Below are 24,200 nucleotides of genomic sequence, written 5' to 3'. Positions count from 1 at the left end.
CCTTGCTTCCCATGCTGTGTTTATATTTCTCTTGACGGAGTGATGCTGAATGTTAAATATGTCTCAACTTACCCCTGCATTTAGTAATGTATGTGTGTTTTACACGTTTTAACCTGTCCTTCATCTGTCCTTCATCTGTCCATGTGAGTCCCATCGAGGTACAGTTCATTGTGAAGGACAGGACAATCTGTTCCTCTCAAGGGAGCCCTACAAGTTTTACAGTAATATTTTTTGTGTGGAAAATTATGTTTATTGGTTTTTACAGTAATGCTTTTACAGAGATTAGCATTCTAATGGCATTCACCGTGATCCACTACCAGTCTCTGTATGGAATAAGAGAGAGAAATTATATGACAGAGGCAAAGAAAAATATAGATGAGGAGAGAGAGAGGCGAGAGGAGAGAGAAATTATATGACAGAGGCAAAGAAAAATATAGATGAGGAGAGAGGTGAGAGAGAGGCGAGAGGAGAGAGAAATTATATGACAGAGGCAAAGAAAAATATAGATGGAGAGAGAGGAGAGAGAGGAGAGAGAGAGAGAGGAGCGAGAGGAGAGAGAGAGAGAGGCGAGAGGAGAGAGAGAGAGAGAGGCGAGAGGAGAGAGAGAAATTATGACAGAGGCAAAGAAAAATATAGATGAGGAGAGAGAGAGAGAGGAGAGAGAGGAGAGAGGAGAAAGGGCGAGAGGAGAGAGAGAGGCGAGAGGAGAGAGAGAAATTATGACAGAGGCAAAGAAAAATATAGACGAGGAGAGAGAGAGAGGAGAGAGAGAGAGGCGAGAGGAGAGAGAGAGACACAGAGAGAGAAAAATTACATGACAGAGAGGCAAAGAAAAATATAGATACAGAGAGCAGAGAAGAGAGACAGAGAGACAGAGAGACAGAGAGACAGAGAGACAGAGCGAAAGAGTGAGAGCGCGAGAGAGAGAGAGGAGCAAGAGCAAGAGAGAGTGAAAGAGTGAGAGAGGAAATAGAGGACTAGCAGGAGGTAAGGCAGGATAGAGCCAGATATCTCTCAGGCATCCTTCTCCTACTCTTGATGTAGACATCAAATATGGAGAATAGTATTGACAATATCTAATATGTAGGTGTGCAGGATGGAAGAGATAGAGATTGAAGCCAGATTTTTATTTGTAATTTTTATTGTTTATTTCACTTTTGTATATTATCTACTTCACTTGCTTTGGCAAAGTTAACATATGTTTCCCATGCCAATAAAGCCCCTTGAATTGAATTGAAGGTTTCACTGCAACAAGGCGTTTCGCCTTCCTAGTGATGCACTTTCATCAGAATTTCTCTTTGAATTTCTCAAATGGAAAATGGCTCTGGTCCAGTCTGGCTTGGAATGGCATCATACTGTATGTCATACACCATCATCATAGGCTGAACAGGAATATTCTGGATTTTCAAGACAACTTTTCAAATGTTACCCTTTCGAGGGCTGTAAGGAGAGGTAGTGTACAGTAACTACACAAAGACACTGACAAAAAACAAGTGTACTATGTTTAAAATGAATATACATTTTGTAGGAAATTCAATAAAGTCCATTTATGGAATAGTGATTTTGGTCTGACCTCAATCAAGTTTAATCCAATTCCTTTAAAAAAAAAAAAACGTGACAAGCAGAAGGAACATTACCCAGAGTCAAGGCCTAATTTGGAAAGATATATTTGACTGTGAGAGAGTGGTGCCGAACGCACCAGGTAATCATGGTAATCATTACACAGCCTAACATAACAAGAAGCATTCAAGAACCCTCTGAAGTGTCTGTGAGGACCAGGTGAGAGAGGGAGAGAGAGTGAGAGGGAGGAAGGGGGGGAGTGAGGAAGGGAGAGACAGTGAATAAGGGTGTGTTGTTGGAAAGAGAGAGAGAGAGAGAGAGAGAGAGAGAAGGAGGAGGGAGGAAGAAACGTGAGAAAGAAAAAGAATAGTCACTTTTACCAGTGAATGGGAATTGAGATATCACCATGGCAACGAGGCATCCCCTGGCTCAATCAGTTGTGACTCTAGGATGTGATATCGTCTCGTGACTCATTACACTGCACACTTCTAGGACGTTGACACAATGTAGAGGATACTGTATAATCTCCATTCTTAGAAAAACATTCACATCCATATGTAAGGTTGGAGGTTACCGGGCATTCCTTTCTGCTTCCGGGAATCGTCCAATCAGAATTTCTGGAAAACCTGGTGAATATTGCAACCCTATTCATATGTAGTGAGTTAGATTGTAGCCTATGGGGACACTACAGGAGTGTTTGAAAGACAGCTTATAATGTAGCGCTGACAAGCTAACCACCTCCGTCACCGGCATCAATAGGAAATGCATCAGTGACGTTGTCCCCGCAGTAAAGGTTCGCTGCTTCCCCAATCAAAAGCCCTGGATTAACACTGAGGTTAGCGCTAAGCTAAAGGACAGAGCTATCGCACAGAGGGTTATAGCAGCCAAGCCCGAGGCTACGGCTGAGCTCACAAACTAAGTAGAGGAAGTCCTGCCAAGACCTCCTCAGAGCCACCAAACGAACAAAAGGACAATATAGGAACAAGGTGGAATCATATTACACAGGCTACGACATCTGCCGCATGTGACGGATCAGACCAACTCAATGCATTTTATGCACACTTCGACAAAAGCAACACAGAACCGTGCATGAGGGCCCCTGCTGACCCAGAGGACTGGGTGATCTCACTCTCTTAGGCCGACGTGAGTAGGGTTTTTAATCAGGACAACACTCGCGGGCCGGACAGTATTCTCAGAGCATGCGAAGAACAGCTGTCAGGCATATTCAGGGTGATTTTCAACCTCTCATTGTCCCAGTCTGGTAATCCCCACGTCTCAAGCTGATCACCATCATTCCTGTTTCCAAGAACTCTAAGACTTCATGTCACAATGACTACCACCCTGTAGCACTCACATCTGTAATAATGAAGTGATTTGAGAGGCTGGTTATGGCACACATCAACTTAATCATCCCAGACACCCTAAACCCGCTCCAATTTGCGTACTGCCCAAACATATCCATAGATGACGCAATCTCAATTGCACTCCACACTGACCTCACCCACCTAGATAACAGAAGTACCTATGTGAGAATGCTGTTCATTGACTACAGCTCAGCATTTAAAACAACAGTGCTCTCCAAACTCATCACCAAGCTCGGGACCCTGGGACTGAACACCTCCCTCTTCAACTGGATCCTGGACTTGCTGATGGGCCGACCCCAGGTGGTGAGGGTAGGCAACATCACCACCACCACACTGACCCTAAACACAGGAGCCCCACAGGGATGTGTGCTTAGTCCCCTCTTACACTCCCTGTTCGCCAACGACCGCGTGGCCACACATAGCTCCAACACCATCATCAAGTTTGCTGACGACATGACGGTGGTAGGCTTGATCACCGGCGACGATGAGTCAGCATACAGGGAGTAGGTCAAGTGACCTAGCAGTGTGGTGCCAAGACAACAACCTCTCCCTCAACGTCAGCAAGACAAAGGAGGTGATCGTGGACTTCAGGAAACGGGAGGGGCGAGTATGCCCCCATTCATATTGCTGGGCTGCAGTGGAGCCAGTTGAGAGCTTCAAGTTCCTCGGTGTCCACATCACTAAGGACTTAAAGTTGTCCAAACACACCAACACAGCCGTAAAGAAAGTACGACCACTCCTCTTCCCCCTCAGGAGGTTGAAAAGATTTGGCATCGGCCTTCAAATCCACAAAGAGTTCTACAGCTGCACCAATGAGAGCATCTTGACTGGCTGCATCACTGCTCAGTATAGCAACTGTGCAACCCTCGATTGCATGGCGCTAGGGTGGTGCGGACAGCCCAGTACATCACTGGGGCCGGGCTTCCTGCCATCCAGGACCTCTGGAGGCCCAGGAAACTGTTAAACACTCCAGCCACCCAAGCCATAGACGGTCATCTCTGCTTCTGACACGGCAAGCGGTGCCGGAGCAAAAAGTCTGACACCAACAGGCTCCTGAACAGCTTCTATCCCCAAGCCATAGACTGCTAAATAGCTAACAAAATGGCTACATGGACTATCTGCATTGACCCTTTAATTTTGTAATAGTTTTTTCCGTGACTCTATGCACAATCACAGGACTCTCTATCACTGCAGTATCCCTGCGCATTGTGGTACTGACCCTGTATATAGTCTCCTTACCCCTATACATATCTACCTCCATCACTCCAGTATCCCTGCACATTGTTAATATGGTACTGACCCTGTATATAGTCACTTTACCCCTATACATATCTACCTCCATCACTCCAGTATCCCTGTCTCCTTCCCCCTATACATATCTACCTTCATCACTGCAGTATCCCTGTCTCCTTCCCCCTATACATATCTACCTCCATCACTCCAGTATCCCTGTACATTGTTAATATGGTACTGGAACTGACCCTGTATATAGTCACCTTACCCCTATACATATCTACCTCCATCACTCCAGTATCCCTGGACATTGTTAATATGGTACTGACCCTGTATATATTCACCTTCCCCCTATACATATCTACCTCCATCACTCCAGTATCCCTGTCTCCTTCCCCCTATACATATCTACCTCCATCACTGCAGTATCCCTGTCTCCTTCCCCCTATACATATCTACCTCCATCACTCCAGTATCCCTGTACATTGTTAATATGGTACTGACCCTGTATATATTCACCTTTCCCCTATACATATCTACCTCTATCACTCCAGTATCCCTGCACATTGTTAATATGGTACTGAACTGACTGACCCTGTATAATGTATGTTTCCCTACTTCTCGTGTTCTTCTTATTTATATTTCTTGTGTGTTGTTGTTTTACCTTCTGTTATTTTTAGTGCTACGTTGATATTGATGACTGCATTGTTGGGTTTAGAGCAAGAAAGGCATTTCACTGTACTTGTGCACGTAACATTAAAACGTGAAACTTCTGCTCCTGTATGTGGTTGTACTCTATGTGGATCAGTTGAAAGGTAACGTTTTAATAACATTATGGCCCCAATATTCTCCAACACTTCTGTGATGTGTGTTTTTAAACCTTTTGAATAATCTAATATATGTATTACCATAGAAAGGTATTTCAAATGAAAAGAAGATAAATTAATGAATTATATTCAGTACCAGTCAGGGTTTTTCTTTATGTTGTATATTATCTAGATTGTAGAATTATAGTGAAGACATCAAAACTATGTAATAACACATATGGAATCATGTAGTAACTAAAAAAAAGTGTTTAAACAAATCAAAATATTTTTTGGGTATTTGCGATTTTTCAAAGTAACCACCCTTTGCCTTGATGACAGCTTTGCACACTCTTGGCATTCTCTCAACCAGCTTCATGAGACAGTCACCTGGAATGCATTTCAATTAACAGGTGTGCCTTGTTAAAAGCTCATTTGTGGAATTTCTTTCCTTCTTAATGTGTTTGAGACAATAAGTTGTGTTGTGAAAAGGTAAGGGTGGTATACAGAAGATAGCCCTATTTGGTAAAAGACAAAGTCCAAGAACAGCTCAAATAAGCAAAGAGAAATGACAGTTCATCATTACTTTAAGACATGAAGGTCAGTCAGTACAGAACATTTCAAGAACTTTGAAAGTTTCTTCAAGTACAGTTGCAAAAACCATCAAGTGCTATGATGAAACTGGCTCTCATGAGGACCACCACAGGAGTTACCTCTGCTGCAGAGGATAAGTTCATTAGAATTACCAGCCTCAGATATTGCAGCCCAAATAAATGCTTCACAGAGTTCAAGTAACAGACACATCTCAACATCAACTGTTCAGAGGAGACTGCGGGAAACAGGCCTTCATGGTCTAATTGGTGCAAAGAAACCACTACTAAAGGACACCAATAAGAAGAAGAGACTTGTTTGGGCCAAGAAACACGAGCAATGGACATTAGACCGGTGGAAATCTGTTCTTTGAGCTGATGAGTCCAAATTTGAGATTTTTGGTTACAACTGCCGTGTTTTTGTGAGACGCAGAGTAGATGAATGGATGATCTCTGCATGTGTGGTTCCCACCGTGAAGCATGGAGGAGGAGGTGTGATGGTGTGTGGGTGCATTGCTGGTGACACCTTCAGTGATTTATTTAGAATTCAAGGCACACTTAACCAGCATGGTTACAACAGCATTCTACAGTGATACACTATCCCATCTGGTTTGCACATAGTGGGACAATCATTTGTTTTTCAACAGGACAACGACCCAACAAACCTCCAGGCTGTGTAAGGGCTATTTCTCTCTCTCTCTCTCTCTCTCTCTCTCTCTCTCTCTCTCTCTCTCTCTCTCTCTCTCTCTCTCGCTCTCTCTCTCTCTCTCTCTCGCTCTCTCTCTCTCTCTCTCTCTCTCTCTCTCTCTCTCTCTCTCTCTCTCTCTCTCTCTCTCTCTCTCTCTCTCTCTCTCTCTCTCTCTCTCTCTGTCTCTGTCTGTCTCTCTCTGTCTCTCTCTGTCTCTCTCTCTCTCTCTCTCTCTCTCTCTCTCTGTCTCTCTCTCTCTCTCTCTCTCTCTCTGTCTCTCTCTCTCTCTCTCTCTCTGTCTCTGTCTCTGTCTGTCTCTCTCTGTCTGTCTCTCTCTCTGTCTCTCTGTCTCTCTGTCTCTCTGTCTCTCTCTCTCTCTCTGTGTGTCTCTCTCTCTCTCTCTGTCTCTCTCTCTCTCTCTGTCTCTCTCTCTCTGTCTCTCTCTCTCAGTACGTACATATTATGGTACATTTTCCACCAACATTTTTCCTCTGTAGATCATCTAGGTAGGTCTCCAGCAGCACTGACTGACACATTATGGTACATTAACATCTATTTTCAGAGTTGTTGTTTTGTTCTGTTAAGCAGGATCTGGGTCACCTATTGAACAACAACAACAACAACGACAACGACACAGACGATGGATTTAGTGAAGGGCTACTTTTGGTATTTGGTATGTTATTAGAATCCCCATTAGCTGTTGCAAAAGCAGCAGCTACTCTTCCTGGGGTCCACACAACACATGAAACATAATACAGAATTACATAATACAGAACATTGTTTTTTGTAACCAGGTTTGCTGTTTATCTCAGCAATATGAGATGGAAGGACGTTCCATGCTATAAGGGCTCTATATATAACACTGTACGCTTTCTTGAATTTGTTCTGGATTTGGGGACTGTGAAAAGACCCCTGGTGGCATGTCTGGTGGGGTAAGTGTGTGTGTCAGAGCTGTGTGTACGTTGACTATGCAACTAATTTGGGATTTTCAACACATGAATGTTTCTAATAAAAAGAAGAAGGGATGCAGTCAGTCTCTCCTTAACTCTTACTTACTGATGGCTACAATACATGGCCTGTTTTCAGACTTCAATTAATAATGTCTCAATGTAGTTGTGGATAACACAGCATCAGGTGCGTTTTTCAATTAGCAGAAATCAGTGTAGTGATGGTTCAGTCATGCTGTTGAGAGGACTCCATCACATTATGCCTAATAACTCTATCACTGACATCCGGTCTCTCACAGAGACCCTGTAAAGATATCGATATCCTCAGTGTGTGTGTGTGTGTGTGTGTGTGTGTGTGTGTGTGTGTGTGTGTGTGTGTGTGTGTGGTGTGTGTGTGGTGTGTGTGTGTGTTTTTTTAGGGCAGAACATGTTTTTGATTTAACCAACGTGGAAGACCAGATGTGTTGAATTTAGTCAATCACTGAACTGATGGTCAGGTGTGGTGCCTCGTTGGAACAAAACTCAGCAGTACCTGCTGCACTCCAGGAACAGGGTTGTCCAACCACTGGTGTGTCAAATCAAATCATTGGTCACATACACATGGTTAGCAGATGTTACTGTGAGTGTAGCGAAATGCTTGTGCTTCTAGTTCCAACAATGCAGCAATATCTAGCAAGTAATCTAACAATTCCACAACAACTGCCTAATACACACAAATCTAAGTATAGGAATGGAATAAGAATATAAAAATACAAATATATGGATGAGCAATGACAGAGAGGCATAGGCAAGATGCAATAGATGGTATCAAATACAGTATATACATATGAGATGAGTAATGCAAGATATGTAAACATTATTAAAGTGACTAGTGATCCATTTATTAAAGTCGCCAATGATTTCATGGGTGGTCGCTGCGATGACTGATAAGAACCCCATGGGTGGTCACTGTGATGACTGATAAGGATCCCTTGTGTGGTCTTTGTGATGACTGATAAGAACCCCATGGGTGGTCTCTGTGATGACTGATAAGAACCCCATGGGTGGTCTCTGTGACGACTGATAAGAACCCCATGGGTGGTCTCTGTGATGACTGATAAGAACCCCATGGGTGGTCACTGTGATGACCGATAAGAACCCCATGGGTGGTCACTGTGATGACCGATAAGAACCCCATGGGTGGTCTCTGTGATGACCGATAAGAACCCCATGGGTGGTCTCTGTGATGACTGATAAGAACCCCATGGGTGGTCTCTGTGATGACTGATAAGAACCCCATGGGTGGTCACTGTGATGACTGATAAGAACCCCATGGGTGGTCACTGTGATGACTGATAAGAACCCCATGGGTGGTCACTGTGATGACTGATAAGAACCCCATGGGTGGTCACTGTGATGACTGATAAGAACCCCATGGGTGGTCACTGTGATGACTGATAAGAACCCCATGGGTGGTCACTGTGATGACTGATAAGAACCCCATGGGTGGTCTCTGTGATGACTGATAAGAACCCCATGGGTGGTCTCTGTGATGACTGATAAGAACCCCATGGGTGGTCTCTGTGATGACTGATAAGAACCCCATGGGTGGTCACTGTGATGACTGATAAGAACCCCATGGGTGGTCTCTGTGATGACTGATAAGAACCCCATGGGTGGTCTCTGTGATGACTGATAAGAACCCCATGGGTGGTCTCTGTGATGACTGATAAGAACCCCATGGGTGGTCACTGTGATGACTGATAAGAACCCCATGGGTGGTCTCTGTGATGACTGATAAGAACTCTGTGATGACTGATAAGAACCCCATGGGTGGTCACTGTGATGACTGATAAGAACCCCATGGGTGGTCTCTGTGATGACTGATAAGAACCCCATGGGTGGTCACTGTGATGACTGATAGGAACCCCATGGGTGGTCTCTGTGATGACTGATAGGAACCCCATGGGTGGTCTCTGTGATGACTGATAGGAACCCCATGGGTGGTCTCTGTGATGACTGATAAGAACCCCATGGGTGGTCACTGTGATGACTGATAGGAACCCCATGGGTGGTCTCTGTGATGACTGATTTAGATTACTAACTAGATTACAACAACTGCACAAAGCGACCGCAATGTAAAGTTCAGAAATATTGATGTTTCCTAGAGATGTCTACGTTATTAGCAGTGATTTTTATATAGGTCGACCCATGTTATTACATATTACTACATATAACACATTATTACATATAACATATTACTACATATAACATATTACTACATATAACATATTATTACATATAACATATTATTACATATTATTACATATAACATATTATTACATATTATTACATATAACATATTATTACATATTATTACATATAACATATTATTACATAGTATTACATTTAACATATTATTACATATAACATATTATTACATATAACATATTATTACATATAACATATTATTACATATTATTACATATAACATATTATTACATATAACATATTATTACATATTATTACATTTAACATATTATTACATATTATTACATATAACATATTATTACATATTACTACATATAATATATTATTACATATTATTACATATAACATATTATTACATATTATTACATATAACATATTATTACATATTATTACATATAACATATTATTACATATAACATATTATTACATATAACATATTATTACATATTACTACATATAACATATTATTACATATTATTACATATAACATATTATTAAATATAACATATTATTACATATTAATGCATATAACATATTATTACATATAACATATTATTACATATTACTACATATAATATATTATTACATATAACATATTACTACATATAATATATTATTACATCAGCTTGATGAGTTTTAGTCGGTAGCCTTGGCTTGTTCGAGCCAGAACGGCTCATTGGAGCAGGACACTAGTCTATCTCCTGTTACTGTAGTGAGACAGCTTGATGTACCAGTACACCCCCTGGGCAGGACATTAGTCTATCTCCTGTTACTGTAGTGAGACAGCTTGATGTACCAGTACACCCCCTGGGCAGGACACTAGTCTATCTCCTGTTTCTGTAGTGAGGCAGCTTGATGTACCAGTACATCCCCTGGACAGGACACTAGTCTATCTCCTGTTACTGTGGTGAGACAGCTTGATGTACCAGTACACCCCCTGGACAGGACACTAGTCTATCTCCTGTTACTGTAGTGAGACAGCTTGATGTACCAGTACATCCCCTGGACAGGACACTAGTCTATCTCCTGTTACTGTGGTGAGACAGCTTGATGTACCAGTACACCCCCTGGGCAGGACACTAGTCTATCTCCTGTTACTGTAGTGAGACAGCTTGATGTACCAGTACACCCCCTGGGCAGGACACTAGTCTATCTCCTGTTACTGTAGTGAGACAGCTTGATGTATTAGAACCACCCCTGGACAGGACACTAGTTAGTCTATTGCAGGGGCTTACCCCCAATCGAATCTCAGAGACACAACCTTCAATATCAGGGCGAACATTCTAAACACAAGGCCACACTAGCCCCATGACGTTTTATGGTATATTATTACATTAGCTTGATGCGTGATGTATGCTTATTATGTTACTCTGGGGAGAGTGAAGTTAGTTTTAGACAATGTTGGGGGGGGGGTTTATTTTTGGGAGAGAAATCTAAATTGAAAATGTGATATTTATAAATAACAGGATCCCACCTTGGCTCCAGAAACAGCTACTGTACCAGGTGCCAAACATAGTTGTTATTTTGGGAAGGCAGCCCAATAAGGAGCCATGCAGAGATCTGGACAGGAGTTTGGAGGAGGAGTTCCAACCTAAAACCACCCTCTTTGTCTCTTTCCTCCCCAGAAATATAACCCCGAGAAATGTTTTCCCAAAACACCATCCAATATAACCCCGAGAAATGTTTTCCCAAAACACCATCCAATATAACCAGGTGAAATGTTTTCCCAAAACACCATCCAACATAACCAGGTGGAATGTTTTCCCAAAACACCATCCAACATAACCCAGAGAAATGTTTTCCCAAAACACCATCCAACATAACCCAGAGAAATGTTTTCCCAAAACACCATCCAACATAACCCCGAGAAATGTTTTCCCAAAACACCATCCAACATAACCAGGTGAAATGTTTTCCCAAAACACCATCCAACATAACCAGGTGAAATGTTTTCCCAAAACACCATCCAACATAACCCAGAGAAATGTTTTCCCAAAACACCATCCAACATAACCCAGAGAAATGTTTTCCCAAAACACCATCCAACATAACCCAGAGAAATGTTTTCCCAAAACACCATCCAACATAACCCCGAGAAATGTTTTCCCAAAACACCATCCAACATAACCCAGAGAAATGTTTTCCCAAAACACCATCCAACATAACCAGGTGGAATGTTTTCCCAAAACACCATCCAACATAACCCAGAGAAATGTTTTCCCAAAACACCATCCAACATAACCCAGAGAAATGTTTTCCCAAAACACCATCCAACATAACCCAGAGAAATGTTTTCCCAAAACACCATCCAATATAACCAGGTGAAATGTTTTCCCAAAACACCATCCAACATAACCCAGAGAAATGTTTTCCCAAAACACCATCCAACATAACCCAGAGAAATGTTTTCCCAATACACCATCCAACATAACCCCGAGAAATGTTTTCCCAAAACACCATCCAACATAACCAGGTGAAATGTTTTCCCAATACACCATCCAACATAACCCAGAGAAATGTTTTCCCAAAACACCATCCAACATAACCAGGTGAAATGTTTTCCCAATACACCATCCAATATAACCAGGTGAAATGTTTTCCCAAAACACCATCCAACATAACCAGGTGAAATGTTTTCCCAAAACCCCATCCAACATAACCAGGTGAAATGTTTTCCCAAAACCCCATCCAACATAACCAGGTGAAATGTTTTCCCAAAACCCCATCCAACATAACCAGGTGAAATGTTTTCCCAAAACACCATCCAACATAACCAGGTGAAATGTTTTCCCAAAACACCATCCAACATAACCAGGTGAAATATTTTCCCAAAACACCATCCAACATAACCAGGTGAAATGTTTTCCCAAAACCCCATCCAACATAACCAGGTGAAATGTTTTCCCAAAACACCATCCAACATAACCAGGTGAAATGTTTTCCCAAAACACCATCCAACATAACCAGGTGAAATGTTTTCCCAAAACACCATCCAACATAACCAGGGGAAATGTTTTCCCAAAACCCCATCCAACATAACCAGGTGAAATGTTTTCCCAAAACCCCATCCAACATAACCAGGTGAAATGTTTTCCCAAAACACCATCCAACATAACCAGGTGAAATGTTTTCCCAAAACACCATCCAACATAACCAGGTGAAATGTTTTCCCAAAACACCATCCATCATAACCAGGGGAAATCTTTTCCCAAAACCCCATCCAACATAACCAGGTGAAATGTTTTCCCAAAACACCATCCAACATAACCAGGTGAAATGTTTTCCCAAAACCCCATCCAACATAACCAGGTGAAATGTTTTCCCAATACACCATCCAACATAACCAGGTGAAATGTTTTCCCAAAACACCATCCAACATAACCAGGTGAAATGTTTTCCCAAAACACCATCCAATATAACCAGGTGAAATGTTTTCCCAAAACACCATCCAACATAACCAGGTGAAATGTTTTCCCAAAACACCATCCAATATAACCAGGTGAAATGTTTTCCCAAAACACCATCCAACATGACCCAGAGAAATGTTTTCCCAAAACACCATCCAACATAACCAGGTGAAATGTTTTCCCAAAACACCATCCAACATAACCCCGAGAAATGTTTTCCCAAAACACCATCCAACATAACCAGGTGAAATGTTTTCCCAAAACACCATCCAACATAACCCAGAGAAATGTTTTCCCAATACACCATCCAGGTCAATACTGATTTAAAGCAGCATTAACAAACAAGCTTTAGTCCAGTGAACTAATAACGGACGCGCTTACCACAGCTTTATATATAAAAAACAATCCTCTTTGGATCTCTGGTTAATCTAACACACATTAAGACTTTTGTATGGAGCCAGAGGCCATCAGATACACGGTCCCTAGTCAAAACAAACCCATGATGCCATTACATTAATAGTTGGATTGATAAGGTGTCTGAGATTGATCTGGTTCTTTCAGCTGAACAGTCTAAGTACCATAATTGGTGAATTAGTATTGGTAATACCTATCTAATATACCTAGTCATTTGAAAAGAGCCATTTCAATCCCAGACACCTCATTAATCCAACTATAGATGTAATTGCATCATGGGATGTTTTGATTAGGGAGCTTGTTGCTGACTCTCCTGGCTGGAAGCCACAACTTTATGAAGGTGCTCTATGCTTAATGTAACGGCTGTCCTCCTCCTCATCTGAGGAGGAGTAGTAACAAGGATCGGAGGACCAATGCGCAGCGTGGTACGTGTTCATGCTCTTTATTAACGAACGAACGAACACAGAAACAAAACAATAAACGATACGTGAAATACAAACCGAAACAGTTCCGTGTGGAACACACAGACACGGAAGACAACCACCCACGAAACCCAGGTGAAAAAAGGCTACCTAAGTATGATTCTCAATCAGAGACAACTAACGACACCTGCCTCTGATTGAGAATCATACCAGGCCAAACGAAAAAAAAAAACATAGAAAAACGAACATAGATAACCCACCCAACTCACGCCCTGACCACACTAAAACAAAGAAATAACAAAAGAACTAGGGTCAGAACGTTAACAAGCGCTTGACTTGGACTGAAATGTTGTGTGCCGGTACTGTTTATATATTTAGGTGCAGGTACATTTAATAAGGTACCGTTACTCAGCTCCGGTGAGCTCCTGCCCAAGTCAAGCACTGTACACAACTCTATTTTCTCCAGGAACCACATTATAAAACAAAATCAGCTTGATTTGGTCCGTACTCGAGGTAAAAAAGACAGCTTGATAAAGTTACAGAAGTTGTTTTGAAACAGCCCAGTTGCTCATATCACCCTGCAGACTGTGTTGTTGTGGTTGCAACGAAGGTGTAGCAACCTCTGGCTGGTAATAACACAGGGTTTTACGTAAGACCCATTTAAAGCCCACAGAGCCAGAAGATCTGTACATCAGAAGATTGTACATCTCGTTACAACCGACAGAAAAGTATTTGTCACCATTAGCAGCACCTCCTAATTAAACGTTTAATTTCAGACTTTGAGGAAAGAAAATCATATAAACCAACCTTTTTGTGTCAGTTTGGTTAGTTCCCGGAATTACCACTCTCCTCTCTCTCCCCCCTCTCATTTTCTCTCTACCACACCCCTCTATCTTCTTCCTCTCTCTCTTCTTCTCCCTCCTCTGCTCTCTCCCTCTACCCACCCCTCCCTCTCCCTTTCTCCCTCCCCATATGTTTTCACTCTCCAGGCATCCTCGTCTCCATTCCCAGTCAGACACTAGCTCCTTGGCTATGTGATCCGCTTGTTAAACCATAGCCAGTTGTCTCCACTCTGGCACACAGCGACTTAACTGATTCTCACATAAAAACATATACATTAGCCATAGCCTATAAAACAAAATAACTGTTAGGCTTGTTAACTAAGGTTTTAGTGTGAATTTGTCATGTTGTTGTTCCTGATCAGAATCTTGCAGTTCAATTGTAAAGTATTGCAACACGTTCTATGTGCTGTAGGCTTCATATCAGTGCTATTGACTGCTGTGTTCTGTTACATGAGCGTTCAGTCACCATTGAGGTGTTTTTGTCTCCCTCTTTTGGCTGCTGTCTATAAGCAGTTTTTTCCTTTTGTGACCTTGACCCAATGATCATTTTTTTCATTAATTAATTAACATTGATTTAACTAGGCAAGTCAGTTAAGAACAAATTCTTATTTACAATGACGGCCTAGGCACAGTGGGTTAACTGCCTTGTTCAGGGGGCAGAACGACAGATTTTCACCTTGTCAGCTTGGGGATTTGATCTAGCAACCTTTCAGTTACTGGCCCAATGATCTAACCACTAGGCTACCCATCGAGAATGACAAAGTGGTGGTGAAAAGGCAGTTTTAGCATGGTCAGCGCCATCGAGGGCTTCCATCATGCTTACGCCATTTTAAGAGTAATCAAAGTAGTCAACTGGCTGGGGTTTCCTATGGGTTGTAGCCTCAATGGTGTTGTCCATGCTGTCACAAATGCTATAATGGCACAGATATAAAGATGAGTCCTTGATCTTGACCTTACCTGTCGGTAGGAAGCTGTGAGAACTCCTGGCTGAGGGAAGGTGTCTGAGACGTGGAGAAGAAGCTCGGCGCGTGGAGAAGGAGCTGTGGAGCATATGGAGGTGCAAAGACACGAAAGCGTAAAAATGGCGTTAAGTACAGACCTACATCTCTGGAGTACAAACCTTTGTCTTCTGAGTAGTAGTATCTACTTTAGTCTCCTGAATACAAACCATGTACATTTACGTATGAATCTACTTGCTCTCTTGAGAACCTTGAGTTGGTTGGCAGTAGTGATTGCTCTGAAGTTGAGCCAGACCAGGGTGAAGTACCTCTCTGAAGTTGAGCCAGACCAGGGTGAAGTACCACTCTGAAGTTGAACCAGACCAGGGTGAAGTACCACTCTGAAGTTGAGTCAGACCAGGGTGAAGTACCACTCTGAAGTTGAGTCAGACCAGGGTGAAGTACCACTCTGAAGTTGAGCCAGACCAGGGTGAAGTACCACTCTGAAGTTGAGCCAGACCAGGGTGAAGTACCACTCTGAAGTTGAGCCAGACCAGGGTGAAGTACCTCTCTGAAGTTGAGCCAGACCAGGGTGAAGTACCACTCTGAAGTTGAACCAGACCAGGGTGAAGTACCACTCTGAAGTTGAGCCAGACCAGGGTGAAGTACCACTCTGAAGTTGAGTCAGACCAGGGTGAAGTACCACTCTGAAGTTGAGCCAGACCAGGGTGAAATACAACTCTGAAGTTGAGCCAGACCAGGGTGAAGTATCGCTCTGAAGTTGAGTCAGACCAGGGTGAAATACCTCTCTGAAGTTGATCCAGACCAGGGTGAAGTACCACTCTGAAGTTGAGCCAGACCAGGGTGAAGTACCTCTCTGAAGTTGAGCCAGACCAGGGTGAAGTACCTCTCTGAAGTTGATCCAGACCAGGGTGAAGTACCTCTCTGAAGTTGAGCCAGACCAGGGTGAAGTACCACTCTGAAGTTGAGCCAGACCAGGGTGAAGTACCTCTCTGAAGTTGATCCAGACCAGGGTGAAGTACCTCTCTGAAGTTGAGTCAGACCAGGGTGAAATACAACTCTGAAGTTGAGCCAGACCAGGGTGAAGTATCGCTCTGAAGTTGAGTCAGACCAGGGTGAAATACCACTCTGAAGTTGATCCAGACCAGGGTGAAGTACCTCTCTGAAGTTGATCCAGACCAGGGTGAAGTACCTCTCTGAAGTTGAGTCAGACCAGGGTGAAATACAACTCTGAAGTTGATCCAGACCAGGGTGAAGTACCACTCTGAAGTTGAGCCAGACCAGGGTGAAGTACCACTCTGAAGTTGAGCCAGACCAGGGTGAAGTACCACTCTGAAGTTGAGCCAGACCAGGGTGAAGTACCACTCTGAAGTTGAGCCAGACCAGGGTGAAGTACCTCTCTGAAGTTGAGAGACCAGGGTGAAGTACCACTCTGAAGTTGAGCCAGACCAGGGTGAAGTACCTCTCTGAAGTTGAGCCAGACCAGGGTGAAGTACCTCTCTGAAGTTGATCCAGACCAGGGTGAAGTACCTCTCTGAAGTTGATCCAGACCAGGGTGAAATACCACTCTGAAGTTGAGCCAGACCAGGGTGAAGTACCTCTCTGAAGTTGATCCAGACCAGGGTGAAGTACCTCTCTGAAGTTGAGTCAGACCAGGGTGAAATACAACTCTGAAGTTGATCCAGACCAGGGTGAAGTACCACTCTGAAGTTGAGCCAGACCAGGGTGAAGTACCACTCTGAAGTTGAGCCAGACCAGGGTGAAGTACCACTCTGAAGTTGAGCCAGACCAGGGTGAAGTACCACTCTGAAGTTGAGCCAGACCAGGGTGAAGTACCTCTCTGAAGTTGAGAGACCAGGGTGAAGTACCACTCTGAAGTTGAGCCAGACCAGGGTGAAGTACCTCTCTGAAGTTGAGCCAGACCAGGGTGAAGTACCACTCTGAAGTTGAGCCAGACCAGGGTGAAGTACCTGTGGCTACAGGTATGGTAGACACTTCCAGCGGATGCCATGGGAGTCCTATCAGAGATTATTTTTGGACCGGTAGGAGTAACATTCCTGGAAAAAAGTGGATTCCTGCTTTTTGGATGACCAGTACATTATTTCCAACTCGGAAGCAATTACATCTGTGAAAATTCCGAGAACTGGAATTGTTTCGATTTTGTTTTGCATCCGCCGCCCAAACTGTGTCGTGCTTTTCTCTCCGGAGCAGGGCGGCACTCAAAGGAGGGATCAGTGGGGAAGCATTGAGTGTAGAGGCCGATCAAATTAAACATAATATTCATGGTGTTTGTGACGCCTGCCGTTTGGTGAGACATAAACCCAGTGGCAATGGCGAGACTGAGAATACCCTGTATGTCTTGTTAAGCTTTTGACACAAAGTTTCTAGCTGATAAGGTAAGGTTAGGTTATGTTTACTATTCTGTGAGGGCCTATGTTCTGAACCCGCTATGGTGCTTTAGGTGTATAGGTGCAGGATTAGATGGTGGTGCAATTTAAGTTTTCCCATTCCCCATTTCCCTTTTTATTTTGTGACCAAAATGTTCAATCTGCACTCCGACCTGTGAAAGGCAGCAATACGCAACACAGCGACTAGTCTGCCGGAAATTCACACAAAGAAGAAGACCTTACCTGTCATGTTCCCTCAGTAACAGGAAGTTAATGTTTTTCTTATAGAAGATCATCGTTTGATTCTGCATATGGTATGTTTGTAATCTCCATCAATTCGCAAACGTTTTAATGTCTTTAACAGCGTTGTTGGTATGTAAACACATTCTTTATACTTTGATGGTTATTTTGGTGAATTTTGTATATATTTTGTTAGGTTTGACAAGTTACAGAACGGGTCAATGGGTTAATGGTATGGCATCCTTCATAGTATCGTCACCAGGACAAGGCCAAGGTACGTTGTAGCCTACTTTGGGCTTGCTCTTTAATATTGTCAAGGGTGATACCACTGAGTATATTGTGTCCATCTGTTGATGTTTTAAAACATTGCACAACATCTCTGAGCCAAGTCGCAAATTGCACCCAATTCCCTACATAGTGCGCCGGTAGGGCTCTGATAAAAAGTGGTGCATTACAGTATATATGGAATAGGGTGCCATTTGGGACAAAGACTTTCTGAGTATCTGTGAGAGTTGTTCTTTATGAGCAGCGTGTTTTGGTTCTGCTCTGTTCTGGTCATCTCCTCGCTCATTAAAAACCCCTGTGGAACTTGGAACCCATTTTGGAATTTGGAACACAGAATGTTCTCTCTGTCTCAGGAGGAATATGAAACAGAGCTCCTCTGGATGGCTGGTATGTTCTCTGATGTTTCAACACATATCACTTCTCTCAGTCTGTGGCTGAAAGAGCAGCCAGGTCGTTCAAGATTTACATCGTAATTGGACGTCTATCCATGTCCTAAAGGATGTCGGGAAATGCCTTCAACACCGGCCATTAGGGGCAACAGTGTAACTGTAACCATGAAGTAGGCTTGGGTTTTGTGGCCGGGGGGGATCAGAAGGTTACGTGTTTCATCCCAGAATTGGACACTGTTTTTACATTTTTTACTATCCTAAACCTTAATTCTTACCTTAACCATTCAGAATGAGTGCCTTCAGAAATTGACGTTTGGAGAAATGGAACGATACAGAGCAGCAGGAGATACAATAATTTTTATTGTCTAATTCTGCAGTGAGACTTGAGACCTTGTTGGTCAGAAAGGTCTGTGTCTGTCGGAGAGATCTGAGGCTGTCGGAGAGATCTGTGTCTGTCGGAGAGATCTGTGTCTGTCGGAGAGATCTGAGGCTGTCGGAGAGATCTGAGGCTGTCGGAGAGATCTGAGGCTGTCGGAGAGATCTGAGGCTGTCGGAGAGATCTGAGGCTGTCGGAGAGATCTGAGGCTGTCGGAGAGATCTGAGGCTGTCGGAGAGATCTGTGTCTGTCGGAGAGATCTGAGGCTGTCGGAGAGATCTGAGGCTGTCGGAGAGATCTGAGGCTGTCGGAGAGATCTGTGGCTGTCGGAGAGATCTGTGTCTGTCGGAGAGGTCTGTGTCTGTCGGAGAGGTCTGTGTCTGTCGGAGAGGTCTGTGGCTGTCGGAGAGATCTGTGGCTGTCGGAGAGGTCTGTGGCTGTCGGAGAGGTCTGTGTCTGTCGGAGAGGTCTGTGTCTGTCGGAGAGGTCTGTGGCTGTTGGAGAAATCTTTCTCGGCTGAAGTTAACAGGAACATACATCGGCCACACATGTGTCCGACTGGGAACACGTGTGTGTGTGTGTGTGTGCATTTGTTTCTGTGCGTGTGTATGTGCGTTTGTGTCTATGTGGGTTTGTGTGTGACTGGCTGTGAGACCCTAGTACCTCTCTATGGATATTATTTTCTCAAACAATAACAACCATACATAAACAAAAGACAATAAACAGATGCACACACATTTCAACAAACATCACACCTACTCAGACCCACAGCAACCATACACATTGTTCCCACAGCAACCATACACATTATGACATCACACCTGCTTAGACCTACATGTTCCCACAGCAACCATACACATTATGACATCACACCTGCTCAGACCTACATGTTCCCACAACAACCATACACATTATGACATCACACCTGCTCAGACCTACATGTTCCGACAGCAACCATACACATTATGACATCACACCTGCTCAGACCTACATGTTCCGACAGCAACCATACACATTATGACATCACACCTGTTCAGACCTACATGTTCCCACAGCAACCATACACATTATGACATCACACCTGCTCAGACCTACATGTTCCCACAGCAACCATACACATTATGACATCACACCTGCTCAGACCTAAAATGTTCCCACAGCAACCATACACATTATGACATCACACCTGCTCAGACCTACATGTTCCGACAGCAACCATACACATTATGACATCACACCTGTTCAGACCTACATGTTCCCACAGCAACCATACACATTATGACATCACACCTGCTCAGACCTACATTTTCCCACAGCAACCATACACATTATGACATCACACCTGCTCAGACCTACATGTTCCCACAGCAACCATACACATTATGTATGTTTCTCAACCACACTCCCCTTCATTGTTCATCCCCTGGAACTTTTCAACTCTTGTAGCTGCTATATGGCCTCATATTGCACTGTTCTATTTATCTCCGTAGCCCACACCTATTCAATATTTAAATAATAATACATTTGATTAATCCACTCTCTTAGTTATGGAGGATAATTTGATTTATAGTTTTTAAGAAGATGTTTTTTTCAAAATCATTGACGAGTGTCACGCCCTGGCTATAGAGAGGCTTTTTATTCTCTATTTTGGTTAGGCCAGGGTGTGACTAGGATGGGCAGTCTATGTTCTTTTTTCTATGTTGTTGGTTTTCTATGTGTTTGGCCTGGTGTGGTTCCCAATCAGAGGCAGCTGTCTATCGTTGTCTCTGATTGGGAGCTATACTTAGGTAGCCTGTTTTCCCATTTTGAGTTGTGGGTGGTTATTTTCTGTTTAGTGTTTTCGTCACCTTACAGGACTGTTCGTTTGTCGTTTTTGTTGTTTTGTTCAGTTGTTTTATTAAAAATATGAACACTTACCACGCTGCACCTTGGTCCTCCTCTCCTTCTCCCGACGACGTTCGTGACAACGAGAAAAGTATGGTTTACCCCATTGGGTATCTCACCGCACCCTCATATGCCATGTCTTGAAATATGCAGATAGAAGTTTTACAAAGTAAAATCCATCTGACAGCCAACTTTCTAACTCTGCCCATAACTTTTGGACTTCATAGCATTCCCAGAAGGCATGAATTATTGAGTCATTGTTAGTTTTACACTTAAGACATTGTAGAATTAGTTAATTTTGTCTCTTGTATAATAAATTCTATACACTGGTTTATACAGAATTAAGTGTACATGTAGTTTCATTAGTTCCAACATTCCCTCCATCTTGTGCCTATATCCGTTCTTTTTCAGTCAAATCAAATAAAAGTTTATTTGTCACGTGCGCCGAATACAACAGGTGTAGGTAGACCTTACAGTGAAATGCTTACTTACAGGCTCTAACCAATGGTGAAGGGGGAAAAAGAAGGTATGTGTGTGTGTGTGTGTAGGTAAGTAAAGAAATAAAACAACAGTAAAAAGACATTTGAAAAAAGAGTAGCAAGGCTGTATACAGACACCGGTTAGTCAGGCTTATTGAGGTAGTATGTACATGTAGGTATCGTTAAAGTGACTATGCATATATGATGAACAGAGAGTAGCAGAAGCGTAAAAAAGGGGCCGGCGGGTGGTGGGTGGGACACAATGCAGATAGCCCGGTTAGCCAATGTGCGGGAGCACTGGTTGGTCGGGCCAATTTAGGTAGTATGTACATGAATGTATAGTTAAATTGACTATGCATATAAGATTAACAGAGAGTAGCAGCAGCGTAAAAGAGGGGTTGGGGGGGGGGCACAAAATGCAAATAGTCCGGGTAGCCATTTGGTTTATGGCTTGGGGGTAAAAACTGTTGAGAAGCCTTTTTGTTCTAGACTTGGCACTCCGGTACCGCTTGCCATGCGGTAGTAGAGAGAACAGTCTATGACTGGGGTGGCTGGGGTCTTTGACAATTTTTAGGGCCTTCCTCTGACACCGCCTGGTGTAGAGGTCCTGGATGGCAGGCAGCTTTGCCCGAGTGATGTACTGGGCCGTACGCACTACCCTCTGAGTGCCCTGCGGTCGGAGGCCGAGCAATTGCCATACCAGGCAGTGATGCAACCGGTCAGGATGCTCTCGATGTTGCAGCTGTAGAAACTTTTGAGGATCTCAGGACCCATGCCAAATCTTTTTAGTTTCCTGAGGGGGAATAGGCTTTGTCGTGCCCTCTTCATGACTGTCTTGGTGTGTTTGGACCATTCTAGTTTGTTGTTGATGTGGACACCAAGGAATTTGAAGCTCTCAACCTGCTCCACTACAGCCCCGTCGATGAGAATGGGGACGTGCTCGGTGCTCCTTTTCCTGTAGCCCACAATCATCTCCTTAGTCTTGGTTACGTTGAGGGATAGGTTGTTATTCTGGCACCACCCGGCCAGGTCTCTGACCTCCTCCCTATAGGCTGTCTCGTCGTTGTCGGTGATCAGGACTACCACTGTTGTGTCGTCAGCAAACTTAATGATGGTGTTGGAGTCGTGCCTGGCCATGCAGTCATGGGTGAACAGGGAGTACAGGAGGGGACTGAGCACGCACCCCTGGGGAGCTCCAGTGTTGAGGATCAGCGTGGCAGATGTGTTGCTACCTACCCTCACCACCTGGGGGCGGCCCGTCAGGAAGTCCAGGATCCAGTTGCAGAGGGAGGTGTTTAGTCCCAGGATCCTTAGCTTGGTGATGAGCTTTGAGGGTACTATGGTGTTGAACGCTGAGCTGTAGTCAATGAACAGCATTCTCACATAGGTGTTCCTTTTGTCCAGGTGGGAAAGGGCAGTGTGGAGTGCAATAGAGATTGCATCATCTGTGGATCTGTTAGGGCGGTATGCAAATTGGAGTTGTCCAGGGTGTCTGGGATAATGGTGTTGATGTGAGCCATTACCAGCCTTTCAAAGCACTTCATGGCTACGGACGTGAGTGCTACGGGTCTGTCGTCATTTAGGCAGGTTGCTTTTGTGTTCTTGGGCACAGGGACTATGGTGGTCTGCTTGAAGCATGTTGGTATTACAGACTCAATCAGGGACATGTTGAAAATGTCAGTGAAGACACCTGCCAGTTGATCAGCACATGCCCGGAGCACACGTCCTGGTAATCCGTCTGGCCCCGCAGCCTTGTGTATGTTGACCTGTTTAAAGGTCTTACTCACGTCGGCTGCGGAGAGCGTGATCACACAGTCGTCCGGAACAGCTGATGCTCTCATGCATTCCTCAGTGTTGCATGCCTCGAAGCGAGCATAGAAGTGATTTCGCTCGTCTAGTAGGCTCGTGTCACTGGGCAGCTCGCGGCTGTGCTTCCCTTTGTAGTCTGTAATAGTTTGCAAGCCCTGCCACATCCACCGAGCGTCGGAGCCGGTGTAATATGATTCAATCTTAGCCCTGTATTGACGCTTTGCCTGTTTGATGGTTTGTCGCAGGGCATAGCGGGATTTCTTGTAAGCTTCCGGGTTAGAGTCCCACACCTTGAAAGCGGCAGCTCTACCCTTTAGCTCAGTGCGAATGTTGCCTGTAATCCATGGCTTCTGGTTGGGGTATGTACGTACAGTCACTGTGAGGACGACGTCCTCAATGCACTTATTGATAAAGCCAGTGACTGATGTGGTGTATTCCTCAATGTCATCGGAAGAATCCCGTAACATGTTCCATTCTGTGCTAGCAAAGCAGCCCTGTAGTTTAGCATCTGCTTCATCTGACCATTTTTTTATAGACCGAGTCACTGGTGCTTCCTGCTTTCATTTTTGCTTGTAAGCAGGAATCAGGAGGATAGAGTTGTGGTCGGATTTACCAAATTGAGGGCGAGGGAGAGCTTTGTACGTGTCTCTATGTGCGGAGTACAGGTGATCTAGAATTTTTTTTCCTCTGGTTGCACATTTAACATGTTGATAGAGATTTGGTAGAACTGATTTAAGTTTCCCTGCATTAAAGTCTCCGGCCACTAGGAGTGCCGCCTCTGGGTGAGTGGTTTCCTGTTTGCTTATTTCCTTATACAGCTGACTGAGTGCGGTCTTAGTGCCAGCATCTGTCTGTGGTGGTAAATAAACAAC

This window comes from Salvelinus namaycush, chromosome 29 (genome assembly GCF_016432855.1).
Source record: "Salvelinus namaycush isolate Seneca chromosome 29, SaNama_1.0, whole genome shotgun sequence".
NCBI classification, from domain to species: domain Eukaryota; kingdom Metazoa; phylum Chordata; class Actinopteri; order Salmoniformes; family Salmonidae; genus Salvelinus; species Salvelinus namaycush.
This window is presented reverse-complemented; position numbering follows the sequence as displayed.